Source organism: Nuphar pumila, chromosome 15 (assembly GCF_984573655.1).
Source record: "Nuphar pumila chromosome 15, dmNupPumi1.hap1.1, whole genome shotgun sequence".
Taxonomy (NCBI): Eukaryota; Viridiplantae; Streptophyta; class Magnoliopsida; order Nymphaeales; family Nymphaeaceae; genus Nuphar; species Nuphar pumila.
Window position 1 is genome coordinate 57,555,032 of NC_143263.1, and position 23,178 is coordinate 57,578,209.

General features: G+C 37.3%; 1 long non-coding RNA gene across 1 annotated transcript in view; it reads left to right on the plus strand.

Moving 5' to 3' along the window:
• The first annotated feature begins 492 nt into the window (after positions 1-492).
• Positions 493-23,178, plus strand: part of LOC149815418 (uncharacterized) — a 78,794-nt gene continuing 56,108 nt past the window's right edge. The window contains exon 1 of the long non-coding RNA XR_016427931.1: positions 493-556. This is a non-coding gene — a long non-coding RNA (uncharacterized LOC149815418). The remainder of the gene's footprint in view (positions 557-23,178) is intronic.

Below are 23,178 nucleotides of genomic sequence, written 5' to 3' on the forward strand. Positions count from 1 at the left end.
TAAAGGGTTTTTGAAAAGTTAAAAAAAAAACACAATAGAGGGTGGTTTTTGGCATTTTAAGAAGTGGTTGGCATGAGCCAACGACTTCTAGGATGGTTGGGTGCCCCTTTGGGGGTTGCCCATACCACATTTAATGTGGTTCAAAAAAATAATGAGATTAAAAAAGAATGGATTTTGAAAAGAGTCATGCTCTTTTGAAAAGTCAAGGAGACAAACTCCCCTTGAATCGAGGGGAGTTGTTGAGAGTAGTTGGCCCCTCAAGGCTAGCCTTGAGGGCCAGCTTTTGACCAAGGAGAGGAGGGTGGGGCGTGGAGATGGAGTACCCTCCATCTCTCCCTCCATTGCTCCTAGCCCTCCATCTCAATCCCCCTTATGTCCCCTTCTTAAATCAAGAAGAAAGAGAGGATAAAAAAAAATGGATTCTTCTCCTCCCCTCTCTCCTTCTTCTCTCTTTCCCTTATCTTCTATCTCCTTTTTTTTTATGTTGTGTGCATGTGTGGCTGAGTGTGGTGCAGGCCCTCTTCCAGCTGAACAAGGAACCACATCCTCCCCCAAGGTGAGTTTACTAACCTTGCATTTGAATTCTTTTGGATTTAGAATATGGCATGCTTCTCTCAAAAAAAAATATCGGACTGCATACATAATGAAAAATGGATTTTTTTGTGGTGGACCTAGACCCACTAAAGGTTCGTGTTTCCTCTAAAAATGGCGTCCACACTCTTGCATTTTCTTTTTAGCTTTTTCGTTTTTGATGGTTTGGATTTTTGCTACACGCATTTTAGTTTGGAGTGTGGTTGCATGTTGATGGTCAGGCTGGGCTCCTTTGTAGCCAGCACATACCTTATACCCCCCCCCCCCTCTTTGTTTGAGGCCCCATGGCCATTCTTGGTGGCTGCTGCAGCCACTGCAGCAAGCCCCGGACTGATCGATCAGTCTGGGCCCTTCATTCGCCTCCACCTTGTACAGTTTTGAGCTTATGGCGGCAGCAACCCCTTTTTCTGTAGCAGGGAGGTCTGGGCCATCATGGGACCCAGACCTACCTGGGGGTCACCGTGGGGACTCACCCCACCTGGTTGCTTTGTAGCAACATGAACCAGGTGCACACAACACCCAGATTTTTGCCCTTGGCGCACCCACCTTCGGGGTGTTGGGCACCGTATGGGGTCCCTGGTCTGGACCCATTCCCGGGTCAGGCCAGGGGTACAGACCCCCCCCCCCCGGCAACATCTCACCTCCTTGACCCAGCACGGTCTGGACCCACAGTGTCCAGACCAAGCAGCCAGGTCAGCGCCACCCTAGCTGCTGGGTGCTAGTCGCACCTCTTGAGCATGCACTTTAAGCCCACCCAAGGGTTGGGTGTGGGCTGAAGGCTGCAACCCTGGTCTGAACCCCTTTGGATCAGACCGGGGATGCCCTATGTTGGACCCAACTGGGTCTGGTCCAACTTGGACCAAACCAAGCGGGTTGGCCTTGACCCACCATAGTGGGGGTCTTTGGGCTAACCTCACCCCACTTGGGTGCAGGCTGGTCCGAACCCTCTGGGTTCAGACCAGGGGCTTCTCTTGTGACCCAGCTGGGTCTGGTCACCCCTAGACCAGACCCTGCTGACGTGGGTTTTAACCTTGCCCACTTGGGCATATGCCCCAGTCGAGCCCACCTTGGGGCTCGCCTATGCTTAGTCGGGTGCTAGTGCACCCAGGCGAGCTGGGTTTTGGCCCAACGACCAGTGCTACAACCCGACAACACTTGGTTTGCACATAGGGTGCAGACCAGAGTGGACTCGAGCCCTGTGGCCCAGTCATACAGCAGGCCCCACCTGGGCCTTGATCTTTGCCTTGGTGCCATGTTGGCACCGGGTGCTAAGGCACCTGACAATCCTGCTGCCCCTTAACAACCGTGGAGCTGGGTTGACAGCCCATGGTCTGAGCCATTCTCGGGCTCAGACCTGTGTCCTTCTGACCATGAGTGGTCTGGTCCAAAGGACCAAACCTTACGATCTTGCCAATGGGTCGGTTGGGACACCACCAACTGGTTCCCCTTGGTGGCACCCGTTCGGTCTAAACCACCTTGGGTTCAAACCAAGGTGGGTTCGTGAGTCGAGCTGGGTCTGATCCCACTGGAACCAGACCTAGTTGAGCATCCTGCGGAAGCTCAATAGGTGGCCGCAACTTCCTCATTACCGCGAACCTGCAAGACGAAACCATTAGCTATGAAGCGAGGAAATTCGCTTGTGAGCAACAAGATCGTTGCGATCTTGGGCATTGAATGCTCGTGCCTCGCTGTCCCATCGTGGCAGCGATGTGTTGAGATGGTGACATGTGTCACGCTACACACTTGCACGTATTTCCTGCCTTAGTCGGACACTCCGGCAGATGGCTTCGTTCGTGCCCCGTTTAGGTGGGCAGGGTGCGGCCACGCATTTGGATATGCTAATGTTATTCCCATAAGTATGGGATTAAGTTAAGACACATTCTCGACACTCGCGAGTATTGATTTCGCTTAGATCCTTCATAGAAGGCTTCGCTATATGAGTTCTGCCATGGTACGACATTTGGAATATGTGTATTTGGGAAATACGTATTCCAAGCTCGAAACACTCTTTGCACGAATGATAGTGATTGTTTACACATTTTGAGCCTCGTATCGCTTAAAAATAGTGAATTGTGCCATGTTATGAATATATGTTTGTACCGTTGCTCTTGCTCAATACTCATGCGTATGTCTAAGACTGTATGGCTTTACTCGTTTCGCACATGCACGTTGGCACATTTTGACACGTATGTCACTGGTTTCGGGTTGTCGAGTATTACTAGTTGTGGCTCACGTTTGTATAGTGATGACTGTATTACGCACTAGAGGCGTGCTACACACTCGACGTGAAGTACATTTGAAACTGAAACACCATGAGGGTATAGCACAATTTATCTATTGAGGTTTGTGACTCGATTGGAGTGCTCGGGCAATGTCCCCTTGTTCGTGAGAGAGAGAGAGCTCACGTATTGTGATACCCTAGGTATAAACTGAAAATGGTGTTGTGATCGTCTTTACATGCAATATGCTTTTCTGTTGCCGTGTGAGGCTAAGCACGTGAATGATGGCTAGGACCTCGTTGCATACCCCGTGGGGACCACAAGGCATATATTTCTAAATACTCATGCGAAGTTTAAATTCGTGCAAAGAGGCACGTGTGTGACACAGTTGTTTTGGCATAATTCCAAGTATTGTAAAAAGGGCACGAGCACTTGTTATTGTTATGGTTGCCCGATCTCACTTAGTGCTTGCACGTGTTCACACGTGAATAGAAATGAGACACGTAAATATTAATATTTACATTTGATGGTTTTGCAATTATACTTTACTTTTTCACCTATTGACACGAACGTCATATGGATCATATGCAACATCGGTACACATATATATGCGATAATTCACCTCTTGGCATTAAGCTAATGCTTGTCGCATCCCGAATTGTCAATATATGGTTATCGCCTTCATCAGCAAGGTTCTTCTCTATGCTTGTTGTGCTGGAGCACGTAAATGTTCGAGTATGTCCTCGACATTTTTGCTCGTGTTGCCCTGCGGAGAACACAGGGCCAGATGGGCCTAAGTACCTCAGAAAGAGGAATTGTGACTGGAGACACACAATTAAGCCTAACTGTGAATTGATGAATGCGATGATTTTTATCATCGTAATTGCTCCATTATTCATTTGCTTTACTGATTAAATGCTTGATTGGTTTCGTGTACGTGTGCATTGGGCACACGATCTATCCTTAACACTTGATTTGTCCCGTAAGTACAAGAGGGGACTTGAAACTCATTGTAGAAATATATGCTCGTCTTGAGATTGGATTGTATGCTATGAACTCCGTGGCGAGTTTGTGTGGGCTATAGACCCATTTCGTGAGTTGAGCTCACCTGTGCTGAAAATGTGTGGTTACATGTATCTTCTTTCGTAGTATATCTTGTGTGCTTCGGATATATAATTGATGAAACATTCATCGTTGCTCTTGAACGCAAATGCTAATTTTATAATCCTGCTAATCATGTGATCATGATAATACTGCTTATCTTGGACCATGATGCTAAAATTGTATCTTTCTTGCTTACTTGCTTAGATGCGTAATATTACTGTCTAAGTGTGACATTGTCGCTTATCACTTAGCATTATCTTTACTTCACTGCTGGTGTTAGTATTGTTCTTGTGCTTGTCTCGCTCGTGGTTCTTTAGTTACTTGTTGTTCAGTAGTTGTTTGACTCAGTTCTTTATTTTGCTTAGTTTCCTTGTTTCGTTGTTCAGTAGTTGCTTGGCTTGATTTCCTTGTTGAGTTAGTAATAGTTCATTGTACTTGCTACTATCACTGTTGCTTAGACTTACAACACTTGCACCTACTTGACACACACACATGTACCTTGGTTCAAATGTTTCTAATTGTTCCATCTTGTTAGCTATAGCCTGTTACTCGTAGTTTTCGAGTTATGTCATATTTGTATCATGCTTCATATTGTATGCTCCCCCTTAAAATGATAATGTATGGATGATTTATCTCACCAGCTCGCAAGAGTACTGACCCCATTTTATGAGGATACAGGTGTTTGGCTTGTCGTGGTGCGATGAAGCTCGATGTACAGTGGAGGATTGAACCCACACTCTAGAACTTGAGATCTTGGCAGCGGTCTTTTGAGAAGGGAAATGATATATATTCTTCATGTATCAATCTGTAATAAATAAAATGTTTCTTTTTGTTGTTTCTTCTTGTGACCCGCTCAAAATTTCCAACTGTTTTCCCTTGATAGTTTTTTTGCTTGCGCAATGCTTTCAAAAAAAAAATTTACTTTGAAAATTTAAGGATTGTCCAAGTTGGGATTTTGGGGCGTCATATATATATATATATATATATATATATATATATATATATATATATATATATATATATATATATATCCGATGATAGTCACAAGACGAGTGTGTGAACATCGAAATGTTCTAGAGGGCTCAACCAAGGACTAAGATCAGATACTACTTTAGAAGGTATACGTTGTATACAAACAAGCAAATACTTGAGAGAGATGGTTCAATGAAGCGAACTTACTTCTGATCGGTGAAAAATAACTCTGGAACGCTCAGACTGCTTTGATCCTTCCTTCGAGAGGTCAGACTAGGTCAGATAAGTTCGACCTAGTTGAGGAAGAGGAAGAAGAAGAGCAGGTCAAGCTGCTAAACCCAAGTGGTTTGAACCAAACTGGGTTTGGTCCAAGTCAACTAGGTCAGGCAGGTTCAAACTTAACCCAAGTAGGTTGGGTCTAGGCTAAGTGAATCAAACCAGGTTTTAGGTTCAAAAAAGGACTTTGACTTTGACTAAACCCAACTAGGTTCAAGCCAAGTCAAGTGGGTTTGGACCAGGTCAGGTGGGTTAAGACTAGGTCAGGCAGGCTCAGACCAAGCTAGGTGGGCTCAAGCCAAGTGGGCTAGGTAGAGGAGGTTTAGGAGAGAGAGAGGAGAGAGAAGAGAGAAGAGAGAGGGGGGGGGGGTCAATTTTTATGAAAGGAGAGAGAGGGGATCAAAGCTATTTATAGCCAAAATTACTTGGTCTCCAAGTAATCCCATTTACCATTTTGCTCCTGGCTTTCTGGATAAAGATAGGAGGTTCCTTTGTGTGGGGATCACATGAGATATTTTCATGAGATATTTTATGGGTCCCACAAGATATTTTCTGAGAAATACTTCTGTGGGTCCCACCAACATTTCCATGAGTCCCGCAAAAATTTTAGGTTTTTGGTGATTTTTTTTCTAAAAAATTCTGAGCACGCCATTCTCTTTGTATTTATGTAACTAAGAAAGTTGGCTTGTACAAATCTCTTGATTTTATTTAGGGGGAAGGTTATGACTTCTGACAATTTGAGCATATATTCGCAAAGATACGAATATCCTAAGCATAACTGGTTCATACAAATCGATTCGATTCGTATTTTGAGTTTGAATGCTATTTTCACTTAGAAATGCCTCGTGAATTTATTCAGAAAGATACTGAAAAATTGTGGGTCTTACAATACACTTGATAAAGGTGCAGACACTGAGAATAAACATGATAGTACACTTGTCTATGTTCCTGTAGAAGGAATGCAGTTTAATAATGAGAAAGCTGCATATAAATTTTACAATGATTATGCCTTAAAACTTGGCTTCAATGTTAGAAGGTATTTTTGGTCAAAAAATGCACAGGGTGTCGTGGTGAGAAAGGCACATGTTTGTTCTAAGGAAGGTTGGAAGAAGTCAAGTGAAAATCCAACAAGGAGCAAGCCAGATTCAAGATGTGGATATCTAGCGAGAATGATGTTAAGAAGACTTTCGAATGAGAAATATGTAGTTCGTACTTTAATCAGTGATCATAACCATGATTTATCTGCTTTATTTATGATTCCTATGTTAAGGTCACATCGTAAAGTAACTAAAGTGCATGCTGCAATTGCTAAAATAGCTAATAGCGTCAGCATTACACCAAGGAAGATATATAATTTGTGCACGCACATAGATGATGGTCGCGAGAATATGCCATTCACACCTATGGATCTAAGAAACCACTTGAGAAGGAAAAGGACAAATAACATGAAGAATAGAAAAATATGTTCTTTGGTTAATTACTTATAGAAGAAATCAAGCATTGACCTTGGTTTCTTTAGTGCAATGCAACTGGATGAAGATGGATATGCTGTGAATATGTTTTGGGCAGATTCAAAGTCAAGAATTGATTATGAATGCTTCAATGATGTACTTATTTTTTATACGATAGTGAAGATTAATATTGAACAATGGCCATTTGCGCCGTTTGTCGGAGTGAACCATCACTCACAGAGTTGTATATTATGCGGCACTTTTTTGTATGATCAGACCAATAAAAGCTTTGAGTGGTTCTGAATATTTATACATGCAATGAATGAGAAGCAACCTGAAGCTATACTTACATATGGTGATAACGCAATTACGGTTGCAGTGTCTCATGTATGGCCAAATGCACATCATCGCCTATGTTTGTGGCATATCTTTCAAAATGCAGCAAAGAACATACGACACATATTTAATCGGAAGATAGAGTTTGACAAAAAGTTTATAAGGTGTGTACTTGAGAGCATAGACAAGGTCACATTTATGTCTGATTGAGAGGCAATGATTCAGATATACGACCTTGAAGACTGACTGTGGTTACAAAATTTATATGCAAAAAAAGAGAAGTGGGCATTAGCATATGAAAGACAATACTTTTGTGCAAGTAAGATAAACACAGAAAGAGCTGAATCTATGCATGCCACACTAAAGAAAACCCTCTATTCATGTTTAATAATGTTTAGCTTCATGGAACAATATGAATTATTTGTAGACGATCTTAGACAGAATGAGCTTGAACAAGATGTAAAATGCTTCAATACACGGCCTGTAACTTTGGGCATGAAAATATTGATGCGACCTACAGATTTGTATACACTAACTATATTTGAATGAATTAAGAAGAAGGTTATACAGTTCATGAATTGCAGCATAGAAGGATGCATGCAAACTGATAATATGCAAAAATATCATATTGTATGGGAGGGCGAAGAGCATTCAAAAAGGCAAGAAGCACATATTACGTACAATGTTGACAACAGAACAGTTGAATGTACATGCAAAATGTATGAATTCAAAGGTATTTTATGTCATCATGCATTAAAGATACTTAATCAAGAGAAGATACAAGAAATACATGAGTCATATTTAATGCGAAGATGGACGAGACAAGCAAAGATTGAACTGCTGAATACAGATAATGTCAGTCAATCTAGTATTGATGAGAAGTGCTACATAGCCTCTTGTTACCAACAACTATGTAGGTCATTTATTCATGTTGCAGATTTGACATCAAAAAGTGAAGAAGCCTATGTATGCATGAGAAAAGTGTCAAGTAAGTTGCTTGAAAATATGCAGTTAATTCACTATTAGTCTGTTGCAGCTCATGAAGACCAGTCCAAGAAAATAGGAGTGAACAACAGAGGTGAAAATCATGCTTCTCTTGACACTCATGTGAAGTTACGCCAAAGCTTAAACATCATGTTCAACAAGTCAGGAGTGAATGTTGTAGATTATGATAGAAAAAATCACCTAATGAAGGGTATAAAAAAAAACATGTCTCTAATCGTAGTCATCGGAAGACAAACGGTGCACTAGAATTGGTTGGCAAGAAAAGGTCAATGAAACAACCAACCTCTAAGCAAAAACAACCAAGCCCTTCGCATGAACATGTATGTAATACATTATATTGCTTCTCATGTAAATTGCATTATGTGCAGCTTATCAATATCTAACTTGTATAATTTCCAACATGCAGCAATACCCTACAGATGTGCACTATAACGTTGTAACCTTCAATCATCTCGACCAATTTTTCCGGAACGATAGCTTCAGTTTTACAAGTCTTTTGGTATGTAATCAATGTTGGGAGGATGTTTGCATTTCTTGTGAAACTTAATGTAGTGTCTTATATTGTTTTGTTTCATGATAGACTAAGATCAATTCGAAAGCGAGCTATGAAACACACAAATTGCGTGTGAATTCTGTTTAAGTCTTACCATAAAGTTAGTTGTTATGCCTCTTTGCATGACCAAATTTCCACATTGTCGGATTTGTTAAGAGTTTAACAAAATAGGAGTTGAATATGCTTAAACACTGGATGATCTTATTAAGAAAGAGTTTTTAGATGAAGCCATTTTCATGAATCGTGAGCCACAAAAATAGAATTGTTAATAATTTTGTGGATCATCGTTCGTGAAAATGGCTTCATCCAAAAAGCTATAGAACACAGGAATGGTGTGTGAATTTTGTTTAATAATGTATCTTTCATATGTATAAATTGTTGTAATATGTATCATTCACATGTATAAATCATTGTCTCATCTAGCCTACAGAGCTACAATTTTGATACCGTAGGTAAATCACCATTGGTCAGTGATTATACAATTAGTGAAAATCGCTGTCTCATCTACCCTTCACATATACAAATCGTTATATATATTGTATCATCCATATTGTATGAGAGGGCCTCTACCCCATCCGGTATCATCCATTCACTCAGTATATGCAATGTATCGTAAATCGTAGTTATAGTAACATACTATCGATTTATGAGATATTGTTTTGTTTGTTAATATTGATTTTTAAGTTATTATGCTGCATTTTTGTATCAATTTGTAATATATTTTGCCATATGTATATCGATTTGTAAGATATTATGTGTTTTATAGTGTCGATTTGTATGCTATTATGATGAATTTTTGTATCAATTTGTAATATATTATGCGATATGTATATCGATTTGTAAGATATTATGTGTTTTCTAGTATTGATTTGTAAGATATTATACCATGTAGTGTCCTATTGCGATTTACACAATGACGGCTATGTCGGCCACAACTGGATGAAAATTGTAATGTGCATGAGTACAAATCACGATAAAAGTTTGTGAATACAAATCGATTTCGTTCACAAAGACTAACAAAGACATATCATTGTCACGGTAACTTCATAAATGCAAATCGATTTCGTTCACAAAGACTAACAAAGACATATCGTTATCGCGGTAACTTTAAACTACAAATCGATGTGATTTACAACCATAATCATTTACGAAAAAAATCTAGTCTTTTTTACCTGACCACAATGGATTGGCTTAGATAAAATACATGACCATCATCATAAAAAAACAGATATCATCACCAACTGATAATTATCAGGATGTCTAATTATATTTATGAAGTAACTGCAACAACGATATGTCTTGGTTTGTCTATGAGAACGATATCGATATGTAATATCGTGATTTACTCATAACGTTTTGCAACTGTTACTTAAATCGATTTGTACTTTACTAATTCTAAACATTGTGTCGATTTATGTACACGTGCGTAAAACTCTGCAAAATGTAAAACCCTAATATAGATCTATATATAAAACCCTACCCTACCCGACTCGACCCGTTGTCCAGGTCTAAAACCCTAATCTATTTAACCTCTCTTCCCCTTCTTTCTTTTCTGCGACAGCGCAACTTCTTCTTCTTCTTTCTCATTCGCCTTTGTCTTCTTTTTCTTCTTCCTTGTATTTTTTTTTCTTCTTTGCTCTTCTGTGTTCCTTCTACCTGTGCTTGATAGATGGGGTTTGATGCTGATAATATAGTTATTTTACGTCGTGAGAAAATATCTGCCTAATCTTTGATATACTTCATGACAAATACGTAAAAGCGATTTATCATATAGCCCATTGGCTCCTTCAAGGGGACAATGTCTGAGCTGAAGTTTGTGAAGCATATTGTCAAGAGTGCACCATTGTTAGAGTCTCTAAGAATCAACCTTAGTCCGAGGAAAATGGTGGAGTGTATTGCCATTACTAATGAGCTCATTTTCTTGGAGATGAAGTATCTTCAACTGCACATAGAATCACTTTGCAATAGAAAATAAACTTGATGATGAACGATATGGATATTTTGGTGATCTCTTCTGTAAAAATGGGAGTCTCTAAAAGATAAATATATGTTTGACGGAAATGTCCTCCCGTAGATATTGTAACTAAATACTAATATTTTTTGTATATGAATGTGGTTGTAAATCATGTGGATTTGTAGTTACGAAGTTACGGTGAGAACGATATGTCTTTGTTTGTCTTTGTGAACGAAATTGATTTGTATTTAAGAAGTTAACTCATTTTGTATCGTTGAAGTAAAACCCAAAATCCTTAAACCTAAAACCTAAACCCAAAACCCCAAACCTCAAAACCTAAACCCTAAACCCCAAACCTCAAAACCTAAACCCTAAACCCAAAACCCCAAACCTCAAAACCTAAACCCTAAACCCTAAACCCCAATCACTCGTAAAAGCGATTAGAAAATATCGTTGACATAGACATAGCCCGTAAAAGCAAATCACAATAGCATATAGCCTTCATACGTCATTGAGTAAATCACGATGGTACGTATCATTCACTTAGACAAAGCTCATTGTCTAAAAGATAGACGCCATTATGTAAATCATGATGGTATAATGATTTACACAATGACGTCTATGTCAGCCACAACTGGATGAAAATCACACTGTGCATGAGTACAAATCGTTGTAAAAGTGCACAATCAATGTTTATGCAAATCATTTCAGTTGTTTATCAATGTTTGTGCAAATCATTTCAGCCTTATATAAACACTTATTCGATTTTAATTTATGAAGGCCAATCATTACAACGATTTGTTCAGTGACATTTGTGTGCTACACTTATAGAATGTCACATTACAGAAAATAACTCATTTCCACTGTACACAACGCTAATCACTTTTGCGATTTTCATTTACGAAGGGCGAACATAACAATGATTTGCCTTTACTACAAATAATAGTCCAACTTATTGACGTGTTTAGTAAAATTAAAATTTTATTTATTTCAACCTAGAGAGATTTACATAATTTGTATACACAGTCTTACAAAATTTGTATACAAAATTTGGTTGTACAGTCTATAAAATCTGTTAGAAGTCGATATACATCATATTACCCCTTGGAGGGTCGCGTCGTTCATTGTCTTCTAGGTATTCTTGCCGGTTGAGTTTTTTTCTCTTCCACAATTAGAAACTTTGTCAATTTTTTTCATAGTTCTGTGTGGAATTCAGGTATATCATCCTGCAATAAAAATGTAATGTGACACCAATATATAAATTGAGTCCCTAATAATAGAGAATAATAAAGAGCATACAATGTCAAAATCAGGTTATCGTCTATTGTATATTGTTTTAATATACTTCATTATGAATATGCCACAATCGACGTCATTATTTTATTAAGGAGCATCGTGTGCTGAGCGAAACCTTCACTCACCAATATTGACACCCAAAATGTCTTTGAGGAATCCCACATGTGGTTAATGCAGAAGCAAGTAAATTCCTAGCCACCGTACATGATACAATACCCTTATAGATGGAAACTTACAAAATACAAAATGTCACGATGTACACCACTATGAAAGTCCAATGAGTTGCAGCACTATATTAGTTTTTTTTGTAAATCCATCATGTATAAGACCCAATGTTGAGCAGTTTACTAGAGTGTAGGAATCAATATATGCAAATTGATAAAATATCTTACAAATTGATAGTACAAATTATGTTAGGACTGTTATGCCTAAACCTTGGACAAGAGGTTTCTTCACTTACCTTTTTATTTGATCAAAAGTCTCTGCAGTGATCATCGTTACCCCAATATGGTAGTCCATCTTAAAATCCAATGGAGTATGAAAATCGACAAACAAAACTCTGTTGAACGAAATAGTAATAATAGTAAGGTTAAAACAAGAAGCAACAAGAGTAAATCAAAAAAGAAAATAAACATATAAGAGAACCGATATACCATGAAATAAGGGGTGACAATGTGTCTAGTATTGGTTGTTGCGTTGCTTTGAATATACATGATGAAATCGGATATAGTCTGTTTGCAACAAATATGCATGTGTTAATATACATACCTATGACATACGTAATATATAATTGATAGTTGTTTCATACGTACAAAATTACTGATAGTGTTTCCTTCTGCAAATTCATTTTGCAACTGCTTGATGTTATCTTGGAGCTCTTTGCTGAGTTTTTGGGCACTACTTTTTGTGGATGTTCCACTGACATTAGCAGAATATTCAAGAAATGATATTGAAATTTCTTTCTACAGTACACAACACAAATTGATTATATGTCATAAAAGAGACAAATTTGGAAGAAACACGTCACGAGGTTTAGACAATATATGCTTGATTCACCATTGCTGGTCATGTAGCTATCGTCTTCTCCTTCCTCGTCTCCTTCCTCGACATCGATACCCCCTTTGCGATGAAGCAAGTTATATGTTTGATTCACGAACACATCGTTTATAAAAGAAATGCCGATTCATCTGTTCCTTGTTCACAAAGCAAAGTGAAGCGATACCATCCTGAACTTGTGTGACGTGTCATTCATATATAAAGGAAACGTCATTTCACATACTGTCAGTTTTCAAAAACTATCGTCAGTTTTCAAAAAGTGCGAGCAAATAAATTGTATTATACATTAATTAAATTAAAAAATGTCATTTCATATACTTTTTACAAAACTAGTCAATGTGATAGGATATATCAAGGAAATCGTGATAGCACGTATCGTTATAGTGAAATCAATTTGCAACTAAGTCTCGATTTGTAGTTTACTAAGTCTAAACATCATGTCAATTTATTTATTGTTTATCTTAACATATCGTTCACATTGATAAAGCTCGTAACAATAAATTGTGATAGGATAAATCATTCACATTACCAATAAACATCGTGTCAATTTATTTTTTCATCATCTTTTGTGTCTTTTAGCAGTCATTGTGCAAATCGCAATAGAAAAATCGTTAACATAGACAAAGCACATCAAAGCAAATTGTGATGGGACAAATCGTTGCAGTGAAATCGATTTGAAACTGTGACTTAAAATGGTATCAAGTTGTAAATCGATTTGTATTTAAGAAGTAACCTCGATTTTTACTTTATCTATTCTAAATATTGTCTTGATTTTTTTATTGTTTTAGTTTTTCGCCTTTTATTAATCAGTCATTGTGTAAATCACGTTGGATATATTGTTCACATAGACAAAGCTCATCAACGTAAATCCCAGTTGTGTGATGGGTTTAGGTTGGGGGGGGGGGTGATTGGGTTGGTTGTGAGATCCATTTAGCTCTCATGAAATCCAAACCCAATCTAAACCCTAAATCTTAAACCCTAAAACCCTAAACCCTAAAACCCCAAACTATAAACCATAAAGCATAAAGCATAAACCCTAAACCCTAAACCTTAAACCCTAAACCCTAAAACCTTAAACTACAAACTATAAACCCTAAAGCCCTAAACTCTAAACCCTAAACCCTAAAACCCTAAACCTAAACCCTAAACCCTAAACCCTAAACCCTAAACCCCTAAACCCTAAATGCCTAAAACCTAAACCCTAATTAAGTACCCTAAACCCTAAATCCTAAACCCTAAACCCTAATCTGCAAACCTCAAACCCTGAATCCTAAACCATAAAGCCTAAACCCCTAAAATCCTAAATCCTAAACCCTAATCATGATTGGGCATATGATGATGATGTTTGTTTTCTTCGATTTATAGTTTATTAAGTCTAAACATCATGTCGATTTGTTTATGAATCAGTCATTGTGTAAATCGTGATACGACATATCATTCACGTTGAAAATGCTCATAAAAGCAAATCATGATAGGACAACAAACTCTAATCCCGATTCTTACTAATATAGTATTGTGTAAATCGCGATAGGACATCATTCACATAGACAAAGCCCGTAAATGCAAATTGTGATAGGCCAAATCGTTTTTGCTTTATGTCTGTTGCTGTACAGATCGTGATAGAACACCTTCTATAAAACAGTGATAGCGATTTGCAACTTTTACTTAAATATTTATATCAAGTTGTAAATCGATTTGTACTTTACTAAGTCTAAACGTCGTGTCGATTTGTGTACACGTGGGTAAAACCCTATTCTATGTAAAACCCTAATATAGATTTGTGTAAAACCCCATTCTATGTAAAACCCTACCCGACCCGTTGTCCACGTCTAAAACCCTAATCTATTTAACCTCTCTTCCTCTTTTCTACGGCAGCACAACTTCTTCTTCTTCTTTTTGCTCCTCCACCTTCGTCTTCTTCTTCTTCTTTTTCTCCTTCTTCTTCTTTCTTGTATTTTTTTTTCTTCTTTGTTCTTCTGTGTTCCTTCTACCTATGCTTGATAGATGGGGTTTGATGCTTCACGCCATCAGAAAAGATATGTATAATCTTCGATGATGATTATGATTGTTATCTTTTGTGTATACATCGATATATTCATGACACATACGACTGTGACCTATTTGTCATGAAGTATATCGAAGCTTACGCAGAATATAACGACCATAATCATCTTCAATCATTGCCACCATACTGAAGCAAGCATAAATATTCTGCATGATAGATAGGGGTGACATTGATGTTCATCTATTTGATCTATTCCTACTGTCAGTCCCTTCATTGTTCGCAAATCATACTTCGTAGTTGGAAAAATATCTGCCTAATCTTCGATATACTTCATGACAAAATAGTGCAGTGCAGTGGGAGTATCCTCAGCTGCACATAGAATCATTTGCAGCAGAAAATGAGCTCGATGATGAACAATATGGTTGTTTTTATGATCTCTTCTGTAAAAATGGGAGTCTCTAAAAGATAGATATGCGTTTGACGAAAATGTCCTCCCATAAATAGCTTTTCATGATGTATTGCAACTAGCAAAGACCACTCAGTAAACTGAAGGTGCTAGTCATGCGGGCTGCTTCTTCTCTGCCTGTTGCAATCCATACCTTTGATATACTCCAGTTTTGCCTGAAAGCAAGCTGGATTTCATGCGCACCTGGATTGCACTCGAAGCACATAACTATTTGAACGTGGGGATGATGCTAATGATGATATCTACTTTCTTTGATGATGATGGTCATGTATTATAACTAAATAGTCATATATTTTGTAAATGAATGTGGTTATAATGTATCGTTGAAGTTAACTTGATTTATATTTACTAAGTCTAAACATCGTGTCGATTTGTTTATTGTTTTTCCTTTCCACCTTTTATGAATCAGTCATTGTGTAAATCACGGTAGGACATGTTGTTCACATATACAAAGCTCGTAAAATTAATTCACGAGAGGACAATAAGTATTAAGTAAATCACTATAGAAAATATCGTTATAGTGAAATCGATTTGCTACTATTTCAGGATTTGTAGTTTACTAAGTCTAAACATGCTGTCGATTTGTTTATTGTTTTTCTTTTCCGCCTTTTATGAATCAGTTAGTGTCTAAATCGTGATGGACATATCGTTCACATAGACAGCTTGTAAAAGCAAATCTCTAGAGGAAAAACATTATTATATTATGATACTTAAAAAATTGTGGTTTCTTTTTCGCCTTTTATCAGTCAGTGTAAATCGTGATAGGACAAATTGTTGTATATATAATGTATCTGAATCATTTTACCGGATATTGTCCCATCATGATTTACACAATGACATCTGTATCTTTGAAGTTAACTTAATTTTTTCTTTACTAAGTCTAAACATCATGTCGATTTGTGTAAATCATGATGGAATGTATCGTTTGCTTAAACAAAGTTCGTAAAGGCAAATCACAATAGGATATTCAAACAAATTTGGTTCAATTATTTGGTGAGTTTTGATGGCATGGCTATACAGATCGTGATGTAGCAAATCGCGATAGTATATAGTCTTTATACGTACAAATTATTTCATCCTTTTATCAATGTTTGTATAAATCACGATATGAAGAATGCTCGTAAAAGCAATTCATAATTTGTACAGTACACAACGCTAAACGCTTCTTCGATTTTTTTAATGAAGGTCGAACATTACAACGATTTGTTTAGTGGCACTTGTGTGTTACACTTATTAAAAAAAATTATATATTTATAGAATGTCACTTTACAAAAAAGAATTATAGAATTACAACAAATAAATATCAAGATAAAAAAATCATATAATGTTTATTCAGTGGCACTTGACGACTCAGATGGACTTTCACTACAAGAAAAATGCCAAATAGCGACGGACTTTTGCGATGGATTTTTTTCGTCGCAAATTTGTGATGGATTAGCGAGAGAAAACCATCTGTCTTTAAGTTCGTAAATATTTACAAAATTAGCAACGGGAATTTTTCTGTCGCCAACTCCGTCGCTACTTAGCGACTAAAATTTTATGTCGCAAAACCTGTCGCGCTTAGCAACGGAGATAGCGATGGAATACCTTCATCGCTAGTTTGCGACGGAAATATTTCGTCGCTAAATGCTGCTGTAAAATCTCACTGATTAGCGTCGGAAACATTCTGTCACTAGTTCGTCACTAACTGTCGATGTAAAATGCCCTAGAGCACGAAATCAAATTTTTTTTTACTCACCTGCGCCTCTCTCTCTCTCTCTCTCTCTCACCTGTGCTGCTTTCCATCCACTATCCGACTACCACCCCTCCCTTTCTCCGGCTATCGGCGACCGCCCCTCTCACGCTCTCCGGCTACCGCCCCGTCCCTCTCTTCAGCTAATGACGACCGCCCCCCTCACACTCTCCGGCTACCGCCCCGTCCCTCTCTCCGGCTACTGCCCCCTCCCTTTCTCCGGCTACCGTCTACCGCCCCCTCCCTCTCTCCGGCTACCGGTGGCCGCACCGACCACCTGCCGCTCTCCGGCGACCGCCCCCCTTTCGGTCTCTGGTGACAACCCCCTCCCTCTTTGGACGCCCGCTATCCAACGAAGGCCCCAGTCACCTCCCGCTCTCCATCTTTCACCTCCCGCTCTCCGACGACCCTCCCTCTTTCACCTTCCGCTCTCTAGCGATGGGCTCCGAACGCTACAATGTCGGGATTTCAGGTGAATGATTTTCCAATTTCACGATTTCTAGATATTGATATTGTTCTTGAAAATTTATGTGTTTCGTTTGTTTGTTCTGATGCAGAGATCGTGCTTTTAGTTTCTCTTGCTTCTCTAGCTGAATCTTTCAGTCGCGTTCTTGTTTTTGTTTTTCCTTCTTTTTTTTTAGAAAGCTTCGTCGAACGAGTAAGCTTTCGATTCTGGTTCTGAAAGTTTCAGACTACTCGGTTCATTTAATTAGAGAAATCGAGAGTTCTAGTTTCCAATTTTCTAGAATTTTTTGCTAGAGCAATTGTGTTTTTATTTTCTTTATGGTTGTACTTCTTACCTTTATTTTTGTCTAAGAAATTAAATAAATCCTTTCAATTTTGTGAACATATATAACAAGGTTGTTTCTTGTTCTTGAGTCTGAAAATTTTTGCCAGGCTATCGCCCTAAATTTTCTTCTTCTTGCTTCTGTAGTAGTATTTAGAAATTCGTAGCACCAATCAATTTTTTAGGGAATACGAGATTTTTGTTTTCTACCATTATTTATCTCAAATTTATAGATTATTGTTAATTCCGTTGCGGAGGACATGATTTTGAGATCCTCTTTCTTTTATTCGATATTTTGACATTTCATTGTGGATGTAAATGATATATTGGCATTTCTGTATAGATATGAACCGTTTTGGTTAAATATGCTTTATTGGAAAATATTCAGAGTATACATTTTGATAATCTTTTTTGTTTTAGGTTTTAGCATTGCTTCAATATTGTTTTCTCTCAGAATTCTTTGATGTAGTTCTTAATACTTGTATATTGGAGTTAGATGCAATTTTCTGGATGTTCTTGGGCGTGGTCATTTTAGTTATTTTTCTGTTCATGGTCTTATGAGTGAAATATGCCACATTTCTTTTTTATTGTCTCTGTTTGATGAAATCATTTTCTGTTTGATTATTGGAAATCTGGTGAATGTTGATTTGATTAAGCTATATTTTCTGTCTGAATGAATCTGAATATTAAATGAATTTCATTATGATTTACTGAATTTCAATATTTGAATGAAATTGAATTTTATTGCAATGCTTTTACTGTTTGTTACTGATTTTATTCATGTTTTTTACTATTTTCTGCCGAATAGTAAAGATCGATCGTTTTGCAATGGTATTTTTTTAACACTATTTTATCGTTGAAAGCGTTTTGGAAAATCATCAATCAAGTAATAAAATCGACTTTCCACGAATGTGGCGAGTACGGGTCGAATCCTCAGGGAATGAGATACACTCAGATTAAATCTAAACTTTGCATTTTATTGATATTGAACCTGTTCAATTACAGAAAATATTACAATGAATTCAAAATTGAACAAGAACAGAAACGAGGCGTGCAGTGACTTAAGCCTACGAACACAAAGACATTTTTGTCAGATCACTGGATGTGACATTCTATCACTGAGACAAGATGATCTTACTGCAACTTAATATCACCTGCACAACACAGAAACGAAGTTAGTAAAACTATTTAAGGAAATCAAGATAGCTATTTCTAAATTAATTCTAAAATTAATCGCTACCTAATTCCTACGTAAAATGAGAAATGACCAAAGCTAACTTCCTAAACTAATTATCCTAATGCTACAATTAACTCTAGACTAATGTTAAAAACCTAATAATACACAAAAAATCAAAATTAGAAAACCATGAAAAATCACAATTGACTATTTTGCCCTTGCGCTACGTGAAACCCTAATTTCTGATAGGCAATCGGAAAATGATTCGTATATGACTCAAACAGAGACCGCATAGAGTGATTTTTGTCTTGTTGAATTCCTGAAATAAGAGGAATTCAGCGAAACTTACGGATCTCTAATACCACTCTGGGAGTTCCGGATATAAGCGTCACAAATTTAGTTAGAAACACGTGATAAACCTATCTAGAAATATCAAAATCGCAAAGGGGCAAAACTATGAGAAAAACAATCCTGACAATCTAATTACTGAACTAATGCATGAATACATTAATGCTTAACCTAATTATACTAGTAACCTATAGAAACTACAAATTTAACAAGGAACTTGAAAATCTAGAAAACACCCCAATCGACTAGAGTAAGTCTAGTCAATATGTGGCTACCGAACAAAGCAAAAGCTAAAGATGCTAACAATCTCTAAGAGTAACTAATCTAAGTTATCCGAAGTACTTAACATATTGTATATTAACTAATAAAACTTAAACACATGCTGCAACAACATATTTAACAATATATATCAACTACTATTCACTAAGCAATGCTAACATTGACTAATCATGAAAACTATATTAAACACCCCTAATCACAAGAGCTAACTAATGTGGAAACAAAACATAGCAAACACAGCTACTGCAATCTAATCTATTATTAATATGATTCACATTTTAACAGAGCAATCAATATCAAGCTACAGCCCAACAACTGAATATCTATGATTAAGTAAAACCTAAAATCGCCTCAAAGGAAACTACTTCTAAAACAATGCTAATTTTTACACCGTACTAGCCTATGAACGAAATGCAACCAATAAGCAATCCTAATATTGAATTCACTAGGGAACTAAACTAAAAATAATAATAAAACCTAATGCTGAACCAGATATTGAGGTGTAGTCAACAAGCTAGATCATGATATGCAAAATATCCCAATCACCTAAATTGACACCGCATCTAATCCGTGTGAGCACAAGATTGAACTAGCACATTCTTAAAACTATATTGTTATAACCGGCCTAACTCCCCTAACTAACACTGAACCACCTACAGAAACACTATTAACACAGAAAATGGACTAAAATCTAAGCACTATAGCAACACCTAAGTTGCCTCACTCGGATAGAAGAAATTCCACCCAATTTTTGGACATAAAAGTTAAAATATGTTTCGAATCGGAATTCCCACTAACTATACCCATTTTACTGAAATTAACAGGTCTAAATATATTACTTACAACAATCAAAACTACTATGAACATTTACCTTGCACAAAGTATAAAATACCGAAATTGGATATTATGCACATACTGTAAGCAACACCAAATCGTGATTCAAATTATCATACCATTAAATCTAAACTAATGCAACCTAATTAATTCGTAAATTAACCAATAAAATACTAAATCTAATTCTAACAATCTTAAAAATTGACACATTACAAGTAACTACACTACAACGCCTAAATCGGGTAGAGGATATCTACCTGATTTAGAGCCATTGCATGTATTCTAAAACAGAAATAGGGAGCAACATTTTTTACAGAATTAAAACCTAAACAATATCTAGAGAACATTAAAAACACTTCCTAGACTGCATAAACAGAGTATAACTACTGCTATTTAACTAACCGAAGGGCTTCAATTGGGTTGCTTCAGCCGGCTAGAATAGCTCTAGCCGGATGGGATGTTAACAGTGAATCGACGCCAAGGAACCCGAATTTAAATAAAAAAAACAAACACAATTACGCCATACACACTAAATGCACCTTATACTGAAATAATCTACAGATTAAAGAATAAAACATCTAATGCTAATATTAGCACAAAAAATTATCACGGTTAGCCTCATTATATGAAACACATACCTTGAATTAGTACCTACTCATTCATAACGTTGAACTTTGAAACGAATTAAACAAAATCCCTAAATTACCAATTACCGTGCTGGTTTAAGCACAAAACCTCTACACTATGGTTGTAACAAAATAAAAAAAAATGCAGACGAATAAAGAAGAACAGAAAAAGCACACGTACTTGGGTTTTACACTAGAAGAGATGGTTGAGAGGCTTACCGGTGGCCTAATTCGGCAATCCGAGGAATGAAGGGGTCAAATAAGAGGTGGTCCAAGCTTGGGAGATGCGTTTAAAGCCCTCGGTGGTGTTGTCTCACTCTCCTTTGCTGCAGAGTGCTGAAAATCACACGGGTGGTACTCTGAGGATGGCGTGAAGGCCCAACGGCGTGGGGGAATGGAGAAAGTCGGATGGAGGGAGGGTCGGCTAGCTGTGGAAGGGAAGACGACACCCTTGCCCCAGCTGAAGCACTTTCATGGCTGCTACTACCTGCAAACACAACAAAGAGGGTGAGTCTCAGCAAGAAGGATAAGAGAAGAAACGTTTGTAGAAGAAGGGGTCAACGACAATGGGGGCTTGGAATGGCCAAGCACCCAAAGGAGAAGACAGTGGAATGGTTGTGGCTGAGGGAGGAGATGGAGGATCGTGAATCAGGCTGTGTGGGCGCAGCTTCCCAGGCAAAGACAACATTAAGCTAGGGTTTTGCTATGTTTTAAAGCCCTAAATCCTCTTTTCTGGAAATTCTAGAAAGAGGATTAAAGTAAAATTATTGTCTGGGCGCCTATTTTGGAGGGGGGTTTTAGCCAAGGTTTTCAAAAAACGTAATTTGGGTTGATGTGGGTTGGATTTGGTACGTTTTGCTTAGATCCAAGGCCCAAAATGGGCGTTTGGATCCGTTTTGACCTGTATCGCCCCGAGGTCCGACCCACTTCACTAAAATTATGATATCTCTCTTGTTTAAGTTTGATTCGAACAAAATTCGAACCATAGCTCAATGACATCTATATGCACCTAAGTATGGGTTTTAAACCTATAAATGATGCATTTATGCAATAAAAATATATTTTATTTATGAGTAATTAGCGCATCATCAAGTAACTGAAGTTACATTACATTTTTTTTACTGTGTTAACTAAGTTCCATTGCATATTTTTACTATTTGTTTTACTGATTTTTACTTGTGTTTTACTAAGTGTTTTACTGATTTTTTATGTTTGGATTGAATACTCGTATTAGTGTTAGTGTTAGTTTATTACTTCGTTAGTTGTTTAGTTGAATAGATTAGTTAGTTGTTAATATAGCAATTAGTTAATTGTTAAGTGAAATAATTAGCATTGTTGTAGAAAAAAAAACATGATTTGTATATATATTTGCCTCCCTGTTAATTTTTTTGCCACATCCTCCGTGTATTGTTTTGTATATATATTCTTTGCAGGTACGTTGCTGAGCAAATTGCGCGATGCTTATTGCTAAGCATCGCCTACTGTAAAATCTTCAATGCAAAAAGAAATAAGAAAAAAATTGAAAGGCAAAAGCAATTCAAATCGGGTAAATACCCGTGGTGAGTAAGTGATGCAAGCGCATAACATGTTATTTAATTTTTTGGATGCAACACTTTTCTGTTCACACACTCACTTAGTTGTTGATATCTGCGACTGTTTTGATGGAGTTTGGAGATCATGTTGAGCATGATTTTAATGTATGTGAATAGAAGTGTTCTTATTTTTGGAGTACGAATTTCATGCTAGGCATGGTAGTAGTTCGCGGGATATTGGAGTGTGTTTGCTGCAGGTACATGTTTGAATTTTTTTTTATATGAATGATTTGAATGTATTGCAATATTTGATGTGATTGTATCCATGCTTGCATGTAGTTACTTTCAATTTGATTATGACTTTCATATGAAATTGTATAATGAAAGCATGCATGCTTAATTGGTTAGCATTCTGATGATTCTCTTATAATTGATTAGGATACTATTCGTAACATCATATGATAAAATGACTGCAAACTGTGAATGGATGTATCGTAGGATAGTTAACAATGAGGTATCACATGAATATATGGATGGTGTTGAAAGTTTTATTGAATTTGCAATGGCTAGTGTCGGTAC